We start from the raw sequence: 11,569 nt of genomic DNA on the forward strand, positions 1-11,569 counted from the left end.
CGTGTTATCATCAACAAATTTTCCATTTCTTGTTTCTTACATATTTTACTTCTTCCCCTCTGATTCCCTATCTCTTACCTCTGCCATTTCCCACCCTTAGATATACTGTCTCTGGTATCCACAGTTGCTTTCCATGCCCTTCCCCCCCTTTCACACATTTTATTGATTCACTAAAGATCTTAATCTAAATACTTTCAATAGCAAGTGCAGCTGATATATACATATCCATGAACACATGTCTGATTTTAGACATAAACCTCAGTGAGTAGAATGAACATACTATAAAGGACACCTAGCTGGGGCTGTATTGCTTACTGCAGTCATTAAATAGCTATTTTTTAATGAAAATTTTTTTTTATTGCACATCACTCCTTTATTATACTGATCTGGAAATATTTAGTAGTTATACTCAAAATGAATACTGGGCCCACATGACAGGACCACACAACTAGGACATGATTCAGAAATAAGACACAGTAAAAGACACGCTTGAATGTGATCAAAAGGCATTTTGCTGCCGCAAAACAAGGGGGAGAGGTCTAAAACAGACAGTCTAAAATACACTCCCCTTTGAAGTCGAGAAGCCTATCCCAGTCTGTGTGAGGAATGGCTTATCTTACCACTGTGGGACCGCTTCAGTCACCACCAGGAACCTCAGAAGGGCTTTTGTTTTGTGTGATATATCTATATCTATCTATCTATATCTATCTATATCTATCTATATCTATATCTATCTATATCTATATCATCTATATCTATATCTATATCTAATCATATCATATCTCTATCTCTATATCTATCTATCTATCTATGTCTATCTATCTATCTATCTATCTATCTATCTATCTATCTATCTATCTATCTATCTTTTTCTTTCCCAATCTTCTCGAGCCAACTCGAGGGTCAGGAGGAAGTCGTATTTTGTTTCTTTAATCACCACGCACATTCTATCATCTTCTACTGGAATGACTAGTGCCCATCAGGGACCTGCCTCCAGAAAAGCACAGGCCTGGCCCCTGGAGAACGCGAATAGGCCCTCTGACTTCTCGGTGGCCTTGCCTTAGTATGGTTTCTCCCTAGCCCTACTCAAGCAGGTCCATGTAAAAACAAAGCTCTAAAAAACCTGAGTGCCCACCTCTCACTCTCAGGTAAGAGGAACCTTCCCTCGGCTAGGACTGAGAACCTGTGCCCTAGAGATGCTATCTCCTAGACTGCATGAAGCAAACGGGTGCAGGAGACACAATGGCCAAAATGAAAATAGGAGCCACTGGTTCCATCTGTGGCCTCAACTTCAGATGCCTTCAGATGTGGTCAGTGTGACATGTGAAGGGGAGGGTAGAGAGGGATGGGGCAGGGAGGGGGCTCCTTGGGATGGTGGTCTGCCTGCTCGCCTTTACTTCTTGGCCTTGTCCTGGGCAGCCACAGCTTCCATGGCTTTTGCTCAGGCTCTTCATCCCCCAGGAACTGCATGGGCTTGATGGGCTTCAAGTTCTTGTTCACCTCATAGACAATGGGGCTACCGGTGGGCAGGCTCAGCTCCATGTACCGGTGGGGAGGCTCAGCTCAATGATAGCCTCTTCAGAGAGACCCTTCAGGTGGTTGACGATGTCCTGCAGGCTGTTGCCATGGGCTGCGATCAGTGCATGTTTCCCCTCCTTGATCTGGGGAACGATTTCCTCATTCCAAAAGGGCAGAGCTCTGGCAATCATGTCCTTCAGACTCTCACAGGAGGGCAGCTGGTCTTCGGTGAGATCGGCATACCTGCGATTCTTACTGATGTTGCTGTAGAAGGGGTGGTCGGGCTCCATTGGGGGCAGCGGGAAGTCGTAGGAGCGCCTCCAGGTCTTCACCTGCACCTCTCCGTGCTTGGCCGGTTTCTGCCTCCTTGAGGCCGGTGAGGCCCCCCGCAGTGCCACTCACTAAGGGGCCATGTCCTCACCACCGGCAGCCACATCTGGTCAATGGCATCCAGCACTGTCCAGAGGTTCTGGATAGCCCTCTTCTGCACTGAGGTGAAGCAGATATCAAATTCGTAGCCGGCATCACGTAGCACCTGCCCGCCGCGCTTTGCCTCCTCATGGCCCACCGGGCTCAGGTCGGCGTCGTACCAGCCGCTGAAGCGGTTCTCCAGGTTCCTGATGAGCACCAGCTTGTAGGTGGCCATGGCGGCGGGCTCGGGATGCTGTGCGAACTGGAGCTCGCTGAGATTCCCTAATGAATTTTTTTTTATTCGAAGAAAAAGTTTTAGTTTTAATAGATCAAAATAAAAAAATGTTAAGAGAAATTTGCTTAAGACTTAAAGCCAGGAGAAAGGTTAGGATTCAGTTCAAACAGTAAGTAGATGAACTTATCAACAGTTTAAGAAGACAAAATCCTTAAATCTGGACAACAAAGCCTAGAAGAACAGTAATGTTCAAGAGTGAAATTGAGATGTTTCTAATCTTCTGAAATTAATCTCTCTTCTATTGAATTTGCAATGTTACTGTGGTCTGATTTTTCCATTTAAATTTTGGAAGTTAACATTCAAAGTTATTGTTGATCTTTCTGGACTTGTCTCTACCACTAAGTTGGCCATTCTCTTGTTTGCTTTTTGTATTCTTATTTCTGTGTGTCTGCCTTTAGTTTTCCTGGTATAGCACTCCCTTCTACACTTCTTGGAGAGCTGGCCTGGTGTTGGTAAATTATTATTATTTTTTAAAAGAATTGTTTTTTTAAAACTTTATTTATTTATTTAAATTTGACCAGAGAGGGACAGAGCAAGAGTGTAAGAGAGAGAAAATGAGAAAGCAAGCCACCAGGGACTCAAACTGCCATTGGCCTTGTGAGAGTGGTGTTAGTAAATTCTTTTAGGGTTTGTTTATATAAGAATGTTTTTTGTATTTTTTTCCCATATGAAGGATAATCTTGCTAGGTATAATATTCTTGGTTGAAATTGTTTTTCACATAACACTTTGAATATATGTTCCCATTCTTTCCTTGCTTGCATTGTTTACGATTATTTTATTTAACTTTATTTATTTATTTATTTTTGGAGAGGTTTTTACCATAGGTTTTGGCAAAAAATTTAGAACACCAATTTGTGAGGATAAACTCCATTTCATTTGTAAGGGCAAACATGGATGGACGGTAGCCTTGGAACTGAGGAACAGCTTTGATTTTTGGTAAAATTTGCAAGTCTGATCAGTCTTGCACTGTCCTGAAATCTCATATTTCTCCCTCTCTGTGTCAAAGATCTCACCTTCCTGGTGTTTGGGCTTCCACAGTTTCTTTTTCTTTTTTTTTGGCAGTAAAAATAGTATTTTATTCCACTTCCTCCCACTCTCCCTCCGCCCTACAACCCCCAGTACACTTTTCCCCTCTTGTTCCCACAGCAATGTTACAATCAGAAAAAAAATAAGTTTTGGGGGACAGGATTTGGGAGGGTGGGAGGGGATATGGGTAAAAATAGTCAAATCACAATAGGAATTTTTCAAAATAGGTTATTCCGCTTAGTCATAATCTTCTCCCTCATCTTCAGGTTCTCGTTTCTGCTTCTGACCGCTTTCTTCTTCCCCAATATCTTCATCTTCCTCATCGTCTACTTCCCCATTGTAATAACCTTCTTCATCATCCTCCTCCTCTCCACTCATGTCGTCCTCTTCACCCTCCTCCTTGTCCTCCTCGTCCTCCTCATCCTCCACTACCTGAGCATCTTCGTCATACTCCTCCTTGTCCTTGTCCTTGTCATTGTCCAGGCCCTCCACATAGCCCTCGGCGTCCGAGTCGGGGGCCTCCTTGTCGTCCTGGTCGTAGCCGTCGAGGTACGTGAGCTGGGGCAGCAGCTTGAACACGTTTTCTCGGTAGTCGTTCAGATTGGTCACCTCACAGTTGAAAAGGTCTAAGCTCTTGAGGTTTTCTAACTTTTTCAGGGGCTCTATTGTGCTGAGGTCTCTAATTTTGTTGCCACTTAGATTTAGATGCATGAGGTTTGGACACTTTTCTGCCAGTACTTCCAGGCCCTCTGAGATTCTGTTATCGCTTAGTTCAAGCTTCTTAAGTTTGTTTAACTTTGGTAAGTTTGCGACTGAGGTGAGGCCTACGTTGATTGTACTTAAGAATTCCAGTTCTTCAAATTCATCTGTGAGGCCTTCGTTTTTGCCTTCATTCGACTGACAGTTGTCCAGGACAAGCTCTTTCACATCAGAGGGCATCCTGTTCCGCAGCTCTAAAAGAATCCGTTTGTCCATGTCCATCTCTTGCACTCTCTTTCTGCAGAGGCTCCTGCACTGGCGGAATTCAGTCAATAAACCCCAAACCCACGACTGCGAGTTTTAGGACTTTGAAGGCTCAACCAGCTCCGTTCGATCCTCGAGCCGCCACAGTTTCTTTTTCTTGAAGTAAGCATCGGTAAGGTGCTTTGGCATTTTTACTTTGCTAATATCAATTTTCGTGGAGGTGGCAATGACAAATTTCTGGTGTGTTCTACGCAGTGGAACTCGATTGAGAACCAGCAGTCCAGTTACAAGTAGCAAGCCACTGCTCAGCTGCTTCGGGAAAACCCCTCTTTTGCCTCTGTGGTGTCCAGTGAGGATGATCAGAATGGTCCCAGGAGTGATGCTGGCTAATAGCTCTCTCACACGCTGACTGAAGGGTTTTTTTGCCGTGGCTCAACAGCTTTCGAGGCACATCTTCAGTAGGATAATACCTAGGCATTTTGTGCAGTTTAACCAGCCGGGTACCACCATTCTTGTCTCCACCAACTGGTTTTGTGACCTTTTTTTTCTTTTTGATCCTTGATTCAGTGGCAGAGTATTTTCTCTTGTACGTGGCCTTCCTGGAATACATGGCAGACCGGGAGTATCTGTCAATGCCCCGGACTAGGACGGGGTTTCTGCTGTAATGGGGCTTCCCCTTCTTGGGCTTTTTAACTTTGGGGTCACCCTTTTTAACCTTGCCACTGGCATCAGCCTTCTTGGCTTCAGGTTTCTTCTCCTTAGTATCCTGCTTCGCAGCTTTTTTTTTCTTTTTTAAGAATTATTTTTTATTCATTTATTCATTCATTTTAATTTGACGAGAGAGAGAGAGAAAGAGAGAGAGAGAGAGAGAGAGAGAGAGAGAGAGAGAGAGAGAGAAAGTGAGAGAGCAAGCCACCAGATCCAGGACTCAAACCATGGTTGGCCACGTGGGAGTGTCCAGCCCCTTAACCACCACTCCACTTGCTGGTCCTGCTTCGCAGCTTTTTCATCTGCTATCTTGTATAGTGGGAAAGAGCTTGTTTATATTTTATTGACTCTTTTTTTTTTTTTTGGTAGTTTCTTAAGGTGGAAGGAAGTCACTAATTTAAGACCTTTCTTCTTTTATAATATAGGTATTTGGTGTTATAAATTTGCCTAGAAGGACTGTTTTATTGTAGTAGCATACCATAAGTTTTGATATATTGTGCTTTCATTTTCATTTCAAAAAAATTTCCTTATTTCTCTTTTGATTTCTTCTTCACTTGGGGGTGATTTAAAAATGTGTTATCTCCAAATATTTGGAGAGTTTTCATATATCTTCATCTTTTACTGATTTGTATTTTAATTTTCTTATGTTTAGAAACATACTGTATTACTTTTTTGGTATTACTTTTAATTCTTTTAAGTTTGAGAGTTATTTGAAATATATGTAATATCTTATTTCATAGAATTTGGGTCCGTCTTGTTAAATGCTTCATGCCCATTAGAAAAGAAGGTGTATTCTGTTGCTGTTGGATAGAATGCTTTCTAAATGTCAATTAGATCAAATTGATAGTATTGTCCAAGTCCTCTATAACCTTCTGATTGTTACCTGTTCTGTCTCCTTGGATCTTGTAAGTACAGTTATTATTTTTTCTAATAATGTGGTATTTATTTAGTTCCATTGTTTTATTATTATTATTTTAAACATTCAATTGCTATACATCATTTGGCTTGTAAAGAGAATTTACCCAACATGAAATATACCTCAGACCAGACCAGTTGAGAATATTATTCATGTTATCATCAATAGGTAATGAACCATTTCTGTTCTCACAAAGTACAGTTATTTTTGAGTCTTGTTTCTGGCAGGTCCAATGCCTGCTCTTGCTCATCATCTCTTATTTCTTTACATACCTGATGATTTTTTATTGTGTGCTGAACACTGTATTTAAAGAACTATTTTTAAAAATTTGTCTCTTCCATGACTGAGAGACAGAGAGAAAGAGTACTCCCTAAGAAGGAATTGATGCCATGATCCACCCCCAGCTTCAGCCAGCCCTGGATCATAGGCGCACATGTGCCTGGTATACTCAGGTAGGTCTCCTGATATGAGCTTCGAATTTCCCTATGTGGGTTAGCCTCACAGAATATGTTTTTATTATTTTTTAATTTTTTATCACTGTGCTGTTGTCTAACCCCTAAAGAATTATTTGAGTGAATGATTGGCTCTTCCTTTGATGTTGTCTTCCCCTAAAAGTTATTTTTGTTTGTTTATACTTCTTCCAGACACATGGTGGCACTAGTTGTCCAGAATCATGGGACTCTAAGGTCAAGTTACAGTTTTAAGCTCCAACTGATTATTTAAATTGTCTGGGTCAAAGCGACCTCCAGAGTTAGCCCTGACGGAGAATGGCTTGTGACAGAACTGGAGAGTCTAAGGTGACCGTCCCTACCCCCAGGGTCACTAGGATAGTGTGCTGAGAGTAGTGAGGCCTCCGGCAGGAGCAGACTTCCTGCCCAGTGGAAGCTGGTCTCTGGCCTGGTCCCACACCAGGGTCTGTGCTGGCTCTGCTCCTTCTACCTGACTTTCCTTTCTCTAAGTCTTTTCTCATCAGCCTGTGAATGAGCTTTGCAGTAACCTCTCTGCCTTCTGGAATGCCACCTGAGTGGCCCCATATTCTCTCCATCTGCTTCCTCAGTGCCTCCCTTTTCTTAGCTTATCCCAGTCTGACTTTTCCCCACAGAAATGGTTCTCACCACACTAACATCTGACCCATCTATTGACAAACCCATGGAGCCTTCTCACCCTTCATTTCCCCTGACTGCTTGACTGTGGCTCTATTGGATTCTCCCACTGGAAACTCTTCCCTGGCCTGAGTTTCACTCTATGTTTTTTGAGTTCTTTTTCTTCCCCACAGCCAGCCAATGCCTAAGGCAGCTGCTCACACTGTGCCTTCTCCACGCATTGCTGCCCTAGCTTTTAGTTCCTCCCTCTGGGCTCTCGAAGGGCTCTCACCTGGTCTTCCTGACTCTCCTCTTGCCCTGGATTCACATTCTCCCTAGCTTTGGGTGTCTTTCCAATAAATAAAAGAAATTAAATAAATAACCTCCAAAACAAAGTTCTTCAGTTGCTTCTATCCCTTGCAGGAAGGAGCTCAGAAAATGCTCAGAGCCCCCTCTGAGTGGCTCTACACCCCAGTTCTTTTGTATCTAAGATATACTTTCTTCTTTCTGTACCCTTGTTCTGTTGTTCTTCTCTGGAGCCCCCACTCTGTTGGGACTGGACTCATAAATGCCTCTTTGTTCCCTAGAACATCCATCCCCACTGGAGGAGAGTCTTATGTCTTCCATTTCCCTGGCGCCTTGCAGGCCTTACTGTGCGGCAGGTACTGGGTCTGCTTCTGTTGTCTAAGCCAGGCTGAAGTTTCCCTGATTCACTTACTCGCTGCAAGGCCAAGCAGCCCATGCTTTACTGATGAAATGATAAATCAGGGAGCCAATATTTTCATTCTTTTGTTTTTATGACAGAGGGAGAAAGGCAGAACAGAGAGATAAAGAGAGATGTATTTTTGACAGGGTATGACCGTGCTGTGATCCTTCTGCTCCAGCCTTGAGTTAGCTAGGACCGCAGGGATGCACCACGTTAGACCGGGCCAGGAACAGAACTTGGACCATCCATGCAGCCTCAGCCATCACACAGCAGTGTCCTCTCACTTGTACCACCACAGCTGGGCCTGACTCTGGGTTTTTGAAAATGAATTTGTAGAAGTCTGATTTGGAATTAGGCCCACCTGAAAGAGGGATGCGCTCATAATTTCTGATTTAAAGGTACTTCTCAGAGAACATTGCTCTATCATAAAGTCTGTGTGGCGAGGCTGCTGCCACTTGCACACACAGGGGTGGGTATCTACTATCCTCCTGACATGGAGCAGAGATGGGTCCCTCAGAGGCCAAGTCCTTCCTGCAGGAGTCTCCTCAGATCAGTTCTTCCCACAGTCCTGGCTGAAGCCTTTTTAATCCTGATTTTCCCTGCCTTGGGATAAATGGAAAATTTGACTTCATCTGTTCTTGCTCCTATCTTCCCTATGGAAAACAGCACCTCAGAGACCCCTGGGGAGGCCAAGACACCCTCCTTGGGCTCAGATGTCCCTCCCCCTCCCAGCATCTATTCCTGCACACTTCATGAGTCCCCCACTTGAGGATGGGGGCCGTGGCTTGCATGCTTTGGATCAGCTATCAGACAGTGTAGGGCTCATTCAACTGCTGAGCCCAACCTGTGTGTATTGAGTGAGGCTTCGATCGCTAGCTCCTCATGTGCTTCTCTGATGGTTCCAAGAGTAAAGCTCAGAACTCCAAGTGTCCACTACAGAGGGTGAACATTCTAGAGTGCTACAGCCTTGCCAGTACAGTCCACAGTCATTACCTAAATTCCACCTCCTAGGATCCCACTACCTACCAGAGGCCCCAGGTTCATTACTGCTCCTGAATAGCCCACCATGGGTCTCACAGGCCATCAAACCCCACATGGCTCACACAGCTGCTCCCTCCTCCTTGCCTCCGGACAGTACACTGTACCTCCAGGCAGGGGGTGGTGTGGGCCTATGTCCTTGAAGGCACAATAGAAATATCATAGCAGGCCCAGGTGGTGGCTCAGCAGAAGTACAACTAGACCAATATGGGCAAGCTCCTAGGTTCACATCCTGGGACCTCCCTGAGCATGCCAGGTGGGCATGTGTATGATCTGGGTTGTCTGGGACTGGGAGTGGGACATGGAGTTAAGACCCTACTGGGGGTGCCTGTCCCTCTGACTCCATCATGGGAGAGATGACCATGAGATAAATTAAAAAAAAAAAAAAGGGAAAATGCATGGCATAGTGTCTCACACCGGCCTAGAACCACTGTACATTTGAATATGAATGTGCAGCTGTGATGCTGTGCATCGCCTGGAGCCCTCTGTCTTCATTCAGCCTCTCAGGAACATCAGATAAGGTTATTTCAGGGGAGACCAAGGCTCTGAGCTCCATGATCAGCCCTCAAGCTGGGGCTGTGGTCATTATGATCTTCCTCCCCACCCATATCCTTCTTTCCTTGGTGATAATGTAGCTGCCAGGGCCTCAGCTGGGGTCTCAGGGCCTTCTGCAGACACCAGTCCTGTATCAGTGTTGATGAAGCATGCAGGGAGAGGCCTGGGGTGTGCTGGGTGTGAATCCCTGGTGAGAAGACCACCCCACAATAGGGTTGTGAGCTCAAGTTCGAAATACCTTACTTTGCCTCAGCCTCGTTTATGCCATTAGATCCTAACATAGCTGCACGCTGGTCATAGAGATGTCATGGGAAGGTATGGGAGGTCAGTGTGGCCAAGCTCCCCTGTGTTCTTTTATTATTATTTTTTTGTTGTTGTTGGGAACATTCTTGGTCACTTCAGAGTCCTCGTTCCTCTGCTCTCCACTGCTCCTGAGCAGTCTATTCTCCTTCTCTAAACCCCAGATGGTCCCTTCAATATCATGATGACCCCCGACCCCCCCACCTCCATCCAGGATCTATCCAGAGAGGAGGGATTATAGCAGAGGCTATAGGAGTAGGTCAATTGGTGAGGAATAGGTCAACCTCTGGCGCTAAATGTGAAGTGAGTCCCAATGTTTCCACCTTGAAACTGGATGCTGACACTGTACTACCCCCTCAGGGTGGGAAAAGGCCCCAGGTGAGCACAGCCGCTAGCTCCTCATGTGCTTCTCTGATGGTTCCAAGAGTAAAGCTCAGAACTCCAAGTGTCCACTACAGAGGGTGAACATTCTAGAGTGCTACAGCCTTGCCAGTACAGTCCACAGTCATTACCTAAATTCCACCTCCTAGGATCCCACTACCTACCAGAGGCCCCAGGTTCATTACTGCTCCTGAATAGCCCACCATGGGTCTCACAGGCCATCAAACCCCACATGGCTCACACAGCTGCTCCCTCCTCCTTGCCTCCGGACAGTACACTGTACCTCCAGGCAGGGGGTGGTGTGGGCCTATGTCCTTGAAGGCACAATAGAAATATCATAGCAGGCCCAGGTGGTGGCTCAGCAGAAGTACAACTAGACCAATATGGGCAAGCTCCTAGGTTCACATCCTGGGACCTCCCTGAGCATGCCAGGTGGGCATGTGTATGATCTGGGTTGTCTGGGACTGGGAGTGGGACATGGAGTTAAGACCCTACTGGGGGTGCCTGTCCCTCTGACTCCATCATGGGAGAGATGACCATGAGATAAATTAAAAAAAAAAAAAAGGGAAAATGCATGGCATAGTGTCTCACACCGGCCTAGAACCACTGTACATTTGAATATGAATGTGCAGCTGTGATGCTGTGCATCGCCTGGAGCCCTCTGTCTTCATTCAGCCTCTCAGGAACATCAGATAAGGTTATTTCAGGGGAGACCAAGGCTCTGAGCTCCATGATCAGCCCTCAAGCTGGGGCTGTGGTCATTATGATCTTCCTCCCCACCCATATCCTTCTTTCCTTGGTGATAATGTAGCTGCCAGGGCCTCAGCTGGGGTCTCAGGGCCTTCTGCAGACACCAGTCCTGTATCAGTGTTGATGAAGCATGCAGGGAGAGGCCTGGGGTGTGCTGGGTGTGAATCCCTGGTGAGAAGACCACCCCACAATAGGGTTGTGAGCTCAAGTTCGAAATACCTTACTTTGCCTCAGCCTCGTTTATGCCATTAGATCCTAACATAGCTGCACGCTGGTCATAGAGATGTCATGGGAAGGTATGGGAGGTCAGTGTGGCCAAGCTCCCCTGTGTTCTTTTATTATTATTTTTTTGTTGTTGTTGGGAACATTCTTGGTCACTTCAGAGTCCTCGTTCCTCTGCTCTCCACTGCTCCTGAGCAGTCTATTCTCCTTCTCTAAACCCCAGATGGTCCCTTCAATATCATGATGACCCCCGACCCCCCCACCTCCATCCAGGATCTATCCAGAGAGGAGGGATTATAGCAGAGGCTATAGGAGTAGGTCAATTGGTGAGGAATAGGTCAACCTCTGGCGCTAAATGTGAAGTGAGTCCCAATGTTTCCACCTTGAAACTGGATGCTGACACTGTACTACCCCCTCAGGGTGGGAAAAGGCCCCAGGTGAGCACAGCCCTTGCATGATGCCCAGAGGTGTCAGCTGAGGAGTGTGGGAAGGGATGCCTACTCAGGGACTGGGAGCAGGTAAGCCAGGTTGAGGAAGCTGGCTGCATGGTCACCCTGTTCTCTTAGGCCTAGGCAGGGAAGAATTGCTGACTGTTTCCTTCAGCCCCGACCCAGGTGCTTGGTCACCTGGTGGAGTTGGTGAGAAGATGTAAAGGTCAGGAATGGATAAGAGGTCATAGGTCTGGGGGTGGGGTAGG

General features: G+C 45.8%; 2 pseudogenes; both read right to left on the reverse strand.

Annotated features, from left to right (window-relative positions):
- Positions 1-1,393: 1,393 nt before the first annotated feature.
- On the reverse strand, positions 1,394-2,164 carry LOC102496225 (phosphoglycerate mutase 1-like; annotated as a pseudogene).
- Positions 2,165-3,488: 1,324 nt separating this feature from the next.
- On the reverse strand, positions 3,489-4,232 carry LOC102489192 (acidic leucine-rich nuclear phosphoprotein 32 family member A pseudogene; annotated as a pseudogene).
- Positions 4,233-11,569: the final 7,337 nt, after the last annotated feature.

This window comes from Tupaia chinensis, unplaced genomic scaffold (genome assembly GCF_000334495.1).
Source record: "Tupaia chinensis unplaced genomic scaffold, TupChi_1.0 Scaffold000197_1, whole genome shotgun sequence".
NCBI classification, from domain to species: Eukaryota; Metazoa; Chordata; class Mammalia; order Scandentia; family Tupaiidae; genus Tupaia; species Tupaia belangeri.